The sequence below is a fragment of the Neophocaena asiaeorientalis genome, unplaced genomic scaffold, assembly GCF_003031525.2.
Source record: "Neophocaena asiaeorientalis asiaeorientalis breed wild unplaced genomic scaffold, Neophocaena_asiaeorientalis_V1.1 scaffold225, whole genome shotgun sequence".
Taxonomy (NCBI): Eukaryota; Metazoa; Chordata; class Mammalia; order Artiodactyla; family Phocoenidae; genus Neophocaena; species Neophocaena asiaeorientalis.
The window spans coordinates 426,144-439,838 of record NW_020172364.1 but is presented as its reverse complement, the minus strand read 5'-3'; positions in this window follow the sequence as shown (position 1 = coordinate 439,838).

Here is a 13,695-nt window from a genome sequence, read left to right as displayed (position 1 = left end):
AAAAAAAAAAAATCAATCAGAATTATGAAGTACTAAGAAATGGAAAATGTTTGTTGGAACACAAAAGATGTTTTAGAGAAAATGAATGGTCTCAATGATATTTAAAAATAGTAGACCACTAATCGAAAAATTATCATACTGAACAGACTGACTCTACCTGGCAAACCTGGCCTTGGGTGCTCCATTTGCTTTCCTGCAACAGAAAGACAGCTCAGGTAAATAGTAGTAGGAGCAGAGATGAGAGGGGGTGGAGGTGTCACTCCAGGAACTAGGAAGCAGACACAAAATTTAATGCAACCAGGCTCTCTTTCAAGTGAACAATAGCTGTGAGAGCAGAGTAATGAAACTGAACAGAACAATTGCTTTGAATGTCTGCTTAAAGGGTCAGTGTGAAGAGATGAGGCCTGGAAAAGTCCAGTGATGCAGAGAAAGCAGCATCTGTCAAGTGAGAATGGGGTGCAGCTAGAGCCAATATGCAAAGCAGATGGAAAAATGTCTATTGAAAAAAGTTGATTTTGTCTGTTAGAATTCCAAAAACACTGCAAATGTTTTGGTCAGGGCTGCCGGGTGAGTAGCAACAGTGTGGATTCTCTCAGGACCAGATGTGTAAAATCTATGCTGAAAAAAATCCCCACAGGCTGAAGAGAAATAAACATTATGTATTGCTGCACTGATGCTATAAGGAAGTGATGGACACAGAGCCTGCTGTCCCCTGTGAATGGTCCTGAACACTGCTCACCCATAAATGCAGCCCCAGAATACCATTTGTTAGGGACAGGAACATCCATCCTTGAGGAGCACCCCATGTTTACATGAGCCCTTCACATCCACAATCTCATCAGCCTCAGACAGCCTATGACTTGGTGGTATGTTTGCAAGACAAGGTCACTGAGCTTGCAGTGTGACTTCCCCAGGTAAGATAACTTGAACTGTCTGACTGCCACCTCCAAAATAAATAGGCCAGAGAACTTCATTAACGCCCTACGTCTACAATTGCTGCTTCAGAGCTTCACTTAGCACCCTAGTGAAATCCCAGCAGGGACAAGATTCCACTTTGGTTACAAGACACTGTCCTGAGAAGCTTCAGCTCCAGGTACCCGGCTGGGCACTGTCTGCTTCATGTCCCAAGACCCTCTGGAAGTGCTCCAGGTCTCCAAGGCTAAAGAAGCAGCTAGAAGTACAAAGTGTCTTTAAGAGCAAGTTCTAAATGTCCCGAAAAGTTCAGGAGAATTCAGTCAGAGCTATCCTGACCCCTCATTGCTCCCTACATTCCCATGGACTTAGAACCCTGTCTCTAAAGGTTAAACATGACCACTTCCTATATTTGCTTTTACTTCTCCAGCATCTCTTCCCATCCTTAATCATTCAGTCTCTGCTTAAAACTCCCTCCACAGATCTCCTCTGTTATCTTAAACTGATATCTGACCACCTATCTCTTCCCTGCTGTAGGGAATAAATTTAAGTGTCTTCACAGGACAGTCCCTAAAATACCTAACAGAGCTACCAGACACATTACCAGTTAATATAGAATAAGACAAATACACTTAATTAAATCTCAGACTAAGCAAAACATAGTTAGCAAAGTAACATTAGATTTATAGCTTGCAATATCAATTATAAACATATAGTTACAAACAGATAAATAAAGCACTCTCTTCAAAGTTGTTTTCAACTTTTCCTATGGTACTTGTTCACTAGCAGTCTTAACCTTAAATGAAGTTTACCATCACTTTGGGCTGCATTCCCAAACAACGTTGAACACCAGGAAGACCCAGGCCAGTTCCCACAGATTCTTAACACCCCAAGACACAGAACAGTAAGATCAACCTGTCCTCTCATCAGTCCACAGCCCTGGTTGCACATTAGAATCACTAGGGTGCTTTTCTAAAAATACTGGTGCTTGGGTCCCACCCCAAACCACTTGAAACAGAGTTCCTAGGGGTGTGGAAGGAGGGGTATTGGTAGCTTTTTAACTCTCCACGTAATTCTAATGTGCATCCAGGGTTGAGAACTGTTATGTGCAAATCAGTGGTTCTCAGACATTAAAATGCATGAGGTGGAATCTGGAGCTCCCAAAACCCAGAGAATCTGCTTCCTCAGAGTTGTGGTTGGAATGAAGGATCTGCCTTCTTACCAAGCTCCAGGTGTTACTGAACAAAGTGGTCCTTTTAAAACCTACTTAAAGAAACCCTGCCCTAGGTTTTAGATCAGTGGTTCTTAAAGTGTGGCTCCTGAACCAGTAGTATTAGCAAAAGCATCACCTAGGAACAAATTCTTGGACTTCCACCCCAGACAGTGAAACAGAAATAGTGAGATGGGGCCTATCAATCAGTGTTTTAACAGCCCGCCAGGTGATAGTAATGCACTCACGTTTGAGAGGCTCTGACCTAGATGATAGCGTTAGTCAAGTAGAGAGGGGAGGATCCCAGTGAAGTAAATTTCAGGTCCCACTGGCATGCCGGGAGTTTTGCATCATATCTTAAAGGGAGAGTGGTCTTTGGAAACAACCTAAACATTTTTGAGTTACTGCCAAAAGGCTATTCTAAGTCAAAACCCACAAAAAGAGGTAAATTTGCCACCAAAATACAACCAAAATATTGTTAAAGAGTGAACAGGATACGTCTAAGAGAAAAACTAAAGGACAACAGCAACAAACCAAATATTACAAACCTAATAAAACTCTATTGGCAAACCCTCAGGTTAATTTTCCTGAAATTTTCTTATTCTCCCACTGCTGGGCACAAGCATTTACCGTGTTACTAGGAAAACCTGCTCCCGAAAACCTGCTCCTCCTCAGAAATCCCAGTGAAGTCAGGGTGGCAACAACATTCACACAGCACTGTGCTGGTCATGAGGCGTGTTGACACTTCATGTTTGGTATTACGCACTACCTACCAGGGAAGGTAGGATAGAAATTATCAGCCTCGTTTACAGATGGAAATATTGGGTGCCACAAAACTTTTTAAAAACTATATGAATTGACAAGATTACCTATCTAGTAAGAGGCAGAGCCAGGATTAGAACCCACACTTTAAGCTCCAAATCCACAGCCCTCTTTCCAACCTGCACTGATTCATATGACCTACTCTGGTTTCTTGCCTCAGGACACATGACTGGGAGGGTACCTGGGGCATCTGGATGAGCATGGCCCCTGCACATGAAAGTCCTCAACAGCAGCACAGATTAGGGGTGGGTGGCAGGGGTGGGAGTGATTATGGCCTACTTTTGTAAAACTCACCCTGACGTGATTAGAATGTGAACATGCTTAATTATGTCCACAGCTGCATATATCATTCATTAAATATGAATGATATTTATATTATCTGTGTTACAGATAATATAAATATCATTCATATTTAATGCCAGAAATTTATGGTATCATTTGCTGTTCTTAGTTGTAACTTTACCTTTTCAATTTTGTTTCTGTAGCTTAACATTAGACTTAATCTCTATTCAAGAAATGTAAGCAAGTTGGTGGGAAGGGAGAAGTCTCAGAAGCCTGCTCAGGGACTGGGGGAGTTCAACCTCAGACTTAATATTTGCCTCAGGTAATCCTTAAGCAGGTAAGTATATATTAAGAACACATATCCCAGAAATCTTTAATATTTCCATGAATTCCTGCATTTATAAATCAGTTCCTGAGTTTTCTGTGCAGAAAACATGTCAACACAGGGTGTAGGACACCATATATACATTATACTACCATTTGCATTAGAAGTGGATAAAAATGAAAATACATATTTGTATTTACTGGTATATACATAAGGGAACTCTGGAAAGATGCATAAGAAACTAATATTCATGGTTTCCTGACTGTGAGCCTGGGAAAAGGGGACTGAGCAGATGAAACCCAGGGTAGAGAAAGACTTCACTGTATAAGTTTTTATATATTTTTATTTTGAAATATGTGAGTGTATCACACATTAAAATACATTTTAAAAGAATAAATTATTCCTTAACTTGAAATCTGTATTGTATCTTGAAATTTTGAACCATGTAAAATTCCACATGATCTTCGGAATTACAGATTTTATTAAGCTATAAGGAACATCTAAATTAGTTAAGTCCTACTTAAGGAATCCTAGAACACATCTGAATTTTATACATTTCTTTTGATATATCTTTTTTACAAATCCTTATCAAATCATTTTTTATACTTCCAACAACACAATCACCTTAAATCATTAAACTCTCCTCAGGGTTTGATAATCATCAATCTTAAATTTCCTCAGAGGGTTAATCCCAATTTCTTGCCATTTTAATAAAATATATTTGCTTCAAATAATAATGTTATATCTTAGCAATACTTTTTATAAAAATGTATACATAAAACAGGGAAAAATTCTTTTTCAAAATATATGTCCTCTATTCAGTTCTAAAAATAGTCATTTTTATCACAGTTTCCTTTTACCAGACTTTTGAGTCATTTCAAAAGATCTATGAATTACCTCTATTTTCTCCATTTTAAATGTGGAAATATAAATTAGTGTTCTATTCTCACATATCAAACTCCATTTCACACATATTGGTTACTAGGACTACTGGGTTAATAGGAGAAAATTCAGCATTAGGCACCATAGTAGCATATAAGTCAAAAAAGGTAAACAAGGGCCAGTAGCTCCAAGCCAGGAGTTGAAGTCTAATCTACCCACTGATATAAAATCATTAAGGAATTTTAGGTAGGGAAGTAAAATGATCAACCTTATATTTAGAAAGATCACCTGGGTTGCAGGGTGGATAATGGAATGGACAATTCCCAGCAATCATGGCAGTTATTAGATAGTTCAGATGGGAGTGTGAATTAAGGAAGGGCCATAGGAATGCCAATGAGAAGATAGATGTGAGAGATTATCAGAAGGCAGGACTGGCAAGAATCAGTGACAAATTTGGACATGGGAAGTACTTTTACCACCCAACTTCTGATGTGGCTAATGAAGTGGGTGATGCCTATGAGAAGGAAAAATGAAGGGGGAGTAGATTTGGAGGTGGATGAGGTGGAGAAATGAATTTTTTATTTTGTTGATGCCACTTTAGAGATACATGTCCTGATGTAGATGTCTGGTAAGTCGTTGGATATAATGGTCTGAATCTCAAGAGAGAACCATGAACTGAGGATACAGATTCACCAGACATCAGTAAAAAGGAGATAAGTGAAGCTGGGACAAGGAGACTGGTGGTGAAACTGGATCCTCTCTGAAATGAGTGATGTGGGAAATAGTTGGCAATAACATTGCTTGTCCAGAAATTGGCTGTGTGTACTTGTTTGGCTGGGGGAAAATGTTGATAATCCAAAAATATTTTTTGAAATTCATTTAAACCATACAAAACTTTTGAAAAATTCAAAGGAAGAAGGATGAAAGCACTTTTATAGCTGTAGTACCATTTAAAAGAAATTAGAAGGTCTAGCATGAGTGAGAAGCTCACTAATGCATTTCCAAAATGCAATCTGTAGAATGTTCCTTCTCTGCTGGAAATGTGTGTGTGTGTGTGTGCATGTGTATTTATATATCAAAGATATTTTTACAATTAAAAAATATTACATAAAGTCACACTCTAAAGAAGTCACACTCTAACCTCACCAGGAAAGAGAGGTATAAGAGACACTTCAGGCAAATGACACCACCTTACTACTTCCCGGCTGAAGCATTGGGCCCCCATGCACATATTTTCCTCAACCCTGAAGGCCTGGACTTGAAGTAAACTCAATGATTTATTTCTCACCTTTAAATTAAGGCCTAAGCCAGAAGTGACCTAAGCTTCCAGTATCATGCCCTTGTCTAAGGTCTCATTTTTGTCTTGGCCCTCTGTATTTTATCACTTGGCCTGAGGCCTCTAGAAAAAGGAAAATATCCTTACTCTGCCTCTCCATTCAACATAGAAACTGAGACTAAGGAATAAAACAGCTGTGGCACACCCTCTACATTTGGAGCTCTTCCACCCTAATAAACCTACTGAGCTACGAGGGTCTGTGACTAATGATTTGGCCTACTGGAGCCCAAGCAAAGGGAGGCAGCCTACACTCATAGGTGCCTTGGGGGTTTTGGACTCCTTGCTTCCCTAACACAGATACCAGATATATTCCTTCTGAAAAGCAACTATTAACTTGCCATTAGGACCTTGTCAAAGTTTAACTTCTGACCCATGGAGGTCTTGTGACTCTCTGGCCTGGTATTCTCATTCTGAGGTTGGGTAAACTCAGACCTAACGACTAACATGGTGCAAAAGGCCAAACGAGCCTTACATGTCAAATGGAAATGGCACACAGAAGCCTATTGCTGGCCTAGCCTTAGCTGCATCTCAGCTATACATGAAAAAGTGCTAGCTATCCCTCTGGGGGAAATTTTATCTCCACTCTGCCACCTGAAGCAACAATTGTAAACAACACTTTTTTTTCCAAGAGTACCATGTGTGTACCCAGGACTGTTTTCCAATTGCAACTTCTTGTGTGGAAGACAAACATTAACTTGCCTCTCACACAGGGACTTGCACCTAAAGGTGCAAAAAGACTTTCAAGTATTTAAAGAAATATAACTAATAGGTCAATGTAGTCCCCAGATGACTGAAAATATCTCGCCAAAATGAGACTGCCCTTGGTTGCTCTGAGGATCTTCCAAAGGGATAACTGGCTCATTATTTATATTCACCTGACAAGCAGTTTTTCTATAATGGAAGTCTCCCAGTTAGAAAGCTATTCTTGACTTTTGCTCAAGTGATATCATCTTGGCTCTGTATTCAGATCAGGTTCGATTCATTAGCCAAGGTTATTATGGGTGATAAAATTGTCCTAGACTTCCTCCTTGCAGCCCTAAGTAGAGTCTGTGCAATCATTATTAATACAACCTGCTATACCTGAATTAAGGCTAAGTAGAAAGGACAATATAGAAATTGAAGAAGAAAGTCACCTAGAAGACAGGTGTCTTGGAAGGCAGAGAGATTTTCTCCCTCCATAGCAAAGGACAACTTTGTTTACTGACCATTATCATAAAGATCATGTCTCCCTTTGGGACAAAGGACAAATTTGTTCATAACCCACTATAAAAGACTGGATTCCCAAAGCTTAGGATCCCTCTACTGTAATACAACCCACTGTGTGTGCAGGTGTCACCTGACTACTTGTCATATTGCCCTGTGGGAACTGAGGCTTGGGGAACTGGCACAAGAAAATGATGATACTCTAGCTATTGCTATTTCTGTAAGTAATAAACCATTCCTTGTCTTTGACCCAGGAATCACATATCTTCTGCTAGAATTCATGGTCAGCACAGACAATGAAGTTGACAAACCTAGCAGAAGAAAGCAACTACGTGGAAGAGAAGGTAAGGATGAGCAGAGGTTTTTGCAGCCTCAAGGAGCTGGGGAGATATAAATGAGGGTTCAGAACTACAAAGGCAGTCAGAACTTAAAGGAATGATGTCTCAGAAAGAAAGGAAGCTCAGAGACATGAGACCAATAGTTTAAGACATTTTTCTTCCCAAGGCATTCACCAATTCATAAATGGCACAGGTCAAGAGGCAGAAGAGCAGAAAAGAATACGGTTTCAAAGATTCTGAGAAGCTAAGAAGAGTTTTTAGTAGTCTCACAGGACTGGGGAAATGAAAACTTGAGTTCATGGTTTGCCTAAGAGAAAAGACCTTAGTAAAGATACCAGATTTTCAGCTGGAACTCCTATAAAATTCCACCTTAGAAGTAAGGATAAAATGGAAATCACCTGACCTACAAAGACTGCAATCCAAACCTTAATCATCACAATAACATAGTAATTTTAGTATAGTCCAAGTGATCTGCTCCTACTCTATATATCTACCAGAAGCTGAAGAAAATCCCCTCTGGAAATCATCCAGAAACTCTATGATTTTTAATACCAAGAGTAAGGATCAAAATTTTAAAATTTAAAACAGAAACAAACCCACAGATAATCCAGGTATTAGAATTGTCAGACACAGACACTTTTTTTAATATTTAACAAACATTTATTGACCAAGCTCTACATGCCAGACACTGGAAAATTGCAGTAAAAAAAGAGAGAGAGATTCATTATACTTAGAATCTAGTGGGGGGAACAAACTGTAGATAGTTATACAAGGCACTATCCAGCAATTACAGTCAGACACAGACTTTAAAATAATTGTGATTAATATGTTTTGGAAAACAAATGCCAAGATGGAAAATTTTACTAGAGAACTGACATCTATGTCAAATAATCAAATGCAAGTTATAGAACTTAATAATAAAACAAATAAAATTAGTAATGACCTGAACAGGTTTATCACAAGATTAGATATAGCTAAAGAGAGGGATTTGTGATTGGGAAAATAAGTTAGTGAAAATATTCAGACTAGAAAGATAATGGAAAATACAGAAAAGTCCTTAAGATATGTATGAGATAGAGTGAAAACACCTACTATATCTGTAACTGGTGTACCAGAGAGGAGAGAAAGAGAATGGGGAAGAAATAGTGTTTGAAAAGATTATGATCAAGAATTTTCTAAACTGAAAAAAGATGTCAACTATGATTCCAGGTAGGATAAATACAAAGAATAGTATACCTGGGGACATCATAGTAAATCTCTGCAAACAAGAAACAAAGAGAAAATTATATTCTTATTTCAGTGAGCAAAAACAAACATTATCTTCAGAGAAACAATTGTCTTTCCTGCAGAAATAATGGAAGTCAGAAGACAATGGAATGACTACTGTTAAGTGTTGAAAGTAAATAATTGCCAACTGTTATGGACTGAAGTGCCCCTCCCCCAAATCATATGTTGAAGTCCTAACCCCCAGTGTGACTGTATTTGGAGAAATGGCCTTTATGGAGGTAATTAAGGTCAAATGAAGTCCTATGGGGGACCTTAATCTAATAGCACTAGTGTCCTAATAAGCAAAGGAAGAGACACCAGAGAGTTCTCTCTCTCTACACACACACACATAAATAAGGCCACAAGAGGACACAGAAGGAAAGCAACAATCTGCAAGCCAGAAAGAAATTCCTCACCAGAAACTAACCTGGGGGCACCTTGATCTTGGTCTTCTGGCCTCTGTAACTATGAGAAAATAGTTGACTAATACACCAACCTAGTATTCCTCACCCAGCAAAAATTTCCTTCAAAATGAAGGTGAAATAAAGACATTTCCAGAAAGACATAAATGACAGAATTTATCAGGAGAAGGCCCATACTAAAAGAATCACTAAGTGGATTTCTCCAGGAAGAAGAACTCTTACATCATCAGAAACACAGAAATTCAAGAAGAACTAAAGAACAACAAAAAAGATAAATATGTGGGAAATTTTAAATACATACTGACTATAAAAAACAAAGTAACACTGTCTCATGGTGCCCAAAATATGTGCAGAATTAAAATACATGAAAATAATAACAGAAAAGGTAGGACTGGAATAAATGAAGTTAAAGTAAAGAGTTAAAGAGTTAAAAAGTTAAAGAGTAGTGATAAAAATACTAATTTATATCAAATGTGTTCATGGTTAGAGTACTCAGTAGAAAAATAGGAAACTATTTATTACTAAGAAGTAATTGGGGGAGGAATACAATAATAAAAAGACACTTGATTACTCTAAATAAAGGCAAAAAGAGAGGAAAGCAAACTATGGCAGACATATCATTCCATAATGCACATCTCAATACATTTTTAAGAATAGAAATCATATAATTATATTCTCTTGGCCATACTGGAATGAAGCAAAAAATCAACAGCCAAAAAATTTCTAGAAAATCCCCAAATGTTGGGTAATTAAGCAACACACTCAGATAAATAAATCATAGGTCAAATAAATTTCACGGAAAAATAGAAAATAGTTTGAACTGAAATATTTTATACAAACTAAGCACATAAAAAAGTGAGACAATAATTAACTAGAGTAACTGTCAGTAAACTGTTTCTACAGAGGGCCAGAGAGTAAATATTTTAAGCTTTGCAGACCATATAGTCTCTGTCACACAGTTCTACTGTTGTAGCACAAAAGCTACCATAGAAAATATGTAAATGAATGAGCATGACTATGTCCAAATAAAATTTTATTTAAAAAAAGAAAAGGTGACAGGCTGGATTTGGCCTACTTTGCTGATCCCTAAACTAGAAGAAAAACTGAAATTTGAATTAGAAGAATATAGTACACTGCTTAGCTTAGCAGTGAACCATATTCATATAGTCTTAATACTATAAATTCTAACTATTGACTTACGCCAAAATGTGGTATAGGAGAAGTGGAAGAGCAAACGCCCAACTGTCAAGCAGGAAGTGAGTAGACTGTCTAATTGATAATTCAACAGATTACAATATAAGAACTTTTTTTTTTTTTTTTTTTTTTGCGGTACGTGGGCCTCTCACTGTTGTGGCCTCTCCCGTTGCCGAGCACAGGCTCCGGACGCGCAGGCTCAGCGGCCATGGCTCACGGGCCCAGCCACTCCGCGGCATGTGGGATCTTCCCAGACCGGAGCATGAACCCGTGTCCCCTGCATCGGCAGGCGGACTCTCAACCACTGCGCCACCAGGGAAGCCCTATAAGAACATTTTTAAGAAATACCAGAAGAAATACTTAAAGTGTTTAAGTGACTGGCTCTGGGTAGTGTGCCTGTAAAGAGGGACGAGGAAAGAGAAGGCCACGGTTTTCTGATACAAGACCATTAGTATTACTATTTGATTTTTAGCTATACATATGTATTACTTAAAATAAAAATAATTCTACATTATATCAATATAAGAGAGAGAGAAAAAAGAGAGACGACTACGATAAGAGCCCTCAAATGAATCAGGGCTCCTTGTGTCCACACTCCTCTGCATTATGACATTTCCTTTCATTGAGAGGTGAAGTCTGTTTCTCTACCCTCTTAATCTGGGTTGGCTCCATACCTTGCTTTGATCGATAGAATATTGGGATGTCGAAACATAAGGCACACAGCAGTTACAGGTCTAATTCTGAAATCCAACCAGGCACATGTTTTCAGGTACTCTTGCTCTAGAGGTAGAGAATTTCCCTTGATTAGGCCTGGCTCTACTGTCTGGACACCGTTCCATTACCCACTATTTTCCTCAGCCCCTGGTTCCTCCTTCTAGGCTCTTGGCGCCACCTCCTGAATCATCCTTCCCTTTCCATTAGAAATGACTCATGTTTGAAGCTCAATAGTTTTCTCAGAAAAAAAGAAATAAATATGCACATTCATGGACCCAGTTTTCCTAAGAGAATGTACCCAACAGAACTACTCATACAATACATAGAGAAATATATGTATGTGAATATTTAATTGCAATAGTGGAAAATAAGAAAGTAGAAACAATATAAATCAATCAATGAGGGACTATAAATAATTATAGTTCCTGGCATATAATAGAGCCTAGTAAATATTCTTTAATAAACAAATGTCATATCAATATAAAGAAATACTTTGCAACTATTTGAAAGAATAACATAAATCTACATGTTCTAATATGTGCCCAATATGTGGCCACAAGAGTGCTAAATGAAAGAGAGTTCTATTGACAATACTTTTGTATTAAAAAAATGAATATGTGTATATATGTACATATATACATATGCCTTTCTACATGCACAAAATGTAACTAAAACAATATACCCTGCTATTAAGAGTGACTACTTCTGGGAATTGGGATTGGGCCTAAGGGAAAATAAATAGTGCTGGGTAGTAATTTTAATTTTGATTTTATATACATCTACACTATTCATCTTAAAAGTTTTTTCATAGTATCTATTACTTTAATATGTGTATGCATACATACACACACATACATATATGTTTATTTTCTTTAAAAGAGCATAGCACACAGAAGAGCAACCAACACTGATCACAGGGGAATGTTTGTCCTGTTTTAGTCTCAGTTCGCTTTCTAATCCCTTAACCCCTTCATTTATTTATCCAGCACTTCACTGAGTGTTAGGCACTGTACTAGGCCCTGGATATTCAATGGCAAACAGGATAAACCTGGCCTCTGTCTTCAACGACCTTGCACTGTGGTCTGAGATAAGTAAACAGATGATTAGAATACAGCATGGGACAAATGCTGTGATAGAGGGCAAAACGGTTTGCTGAGGTAGCATGTAGAAAGGATATGATAGGCTTATTGAATTCTAGTTCTATATTTCTCACTTTAACTCGAACAATTGGCATTCTAGTTTTATTCATCAGTGTCACAGTTTGGCTAATGTTTGCTCCTGCATTTGAGTCTGCTGCCAGTATGCTAGCCAACTCATGCTTCTGGTGCTACACACCTGAGGACCAAGGCCCATACCAGAGTGAAGCACCCTTGGCAATGAACTCCACCCAGTAGGGCTTCCCGCTGGCCTTTCTACACAGATGAAAATCAGAATTTTAGCATCCCTTGGCAGATGGTAAAGCCCTTTAAAATGAAGGAAGATTTCCAGATTACAAAAAGAAAAAAATCTATTCAAAATGTAAGAAAGCAGACAACTCAGGAAACAGGTGTACCTTGTTATTAAAAATAAATAAAGCATATATTCATTCAACAAATTATTTCTGAGTACTGACCATTGTTTTATGCACGGGGATACAGCAGTGAATAAAATCTCTGATCTCATAGTGTTCACATTCTAGTGGAGGGAGAGGGACAAAAATCAAGTAAGCAAACAACTTTCAAATGTATCAGGAGTGACCAAACATGCAAACGGGACCTGGAGGGACAGGAGCAAGTGTAGTTTTAAGCAGGATGAAATAGAAGGCCTCTGCCCTGCAGCCTGAGGCGGGTGAGGGCCACTAAAGGCTCTGGAATTGAGCTTTCCAAAAGAAAATTAGAATACTATTCATACTTTAAGGTATGTAATTAAACCATAAGTTTTAAATTGTTAAGTCATTAACCATGTACCAGACAACTTGACAGAGACCTCAAACAAATGACAGAACTAAGCCTTACACCTAGAGTCTCCAGGAAATCACTGGCAATGAAAAATGGTGGTAGGGTATTCACGAATTTAAATCCTAAGTCAATGGGAAAAGATCAGTTACTCAAATTGGTCTTTTTAGCTCTAAGATATTACTTAAAGCAAAGTCTTTCAATATTACTCTTCCCGTCTAGCGGAGTCTCTAAATAAAGATAAGATCCATTCACTCAGCAAATAGAAACAGGTTCATTACAATGCTTGCGGAAGAGCCTCCTGAGTACACCAAACCTACCAGAACAGGCTCCTCCTCTCCTTTCACTCAGTTTTAATGATGTCAAATCTCACCACAAAGAAACACCTGTTGTTTCTAAGTGGCCACATAAAATGAAGGGAATAATAAGACTGAAGATTTTAAAAGCAAACAAGCTTTGATAATAAAACCAAAACCATCTCTTTCAGAACAAAAGAATTAAAGATAGGCATTTATACTGGCGATGAAAAGGTCATATTTTTAGCTTAGCTAAAAAGAATAAACATGAATGAAAGAAAATAATTCATTAAACTTTACTTTTTATTGAAGTACACTTGACTTACAATATTATATTAGTTTCAGGTGTACCACATAGTAATTAAATATTTTTATACATTATGAAATGATCACCATGGTAAGTCTAGTTACCATCTGTCACCATACAAAGCTATTACAGCATTATTGATTATATTCCCTATGCTGTACATTACATCCCTGTGACATTTATTTTATAACTGGAATTTTGTACCTCTTAATCCCCTTCCCCCATTTCAACCATCCCCCCTCTAGCAACCAC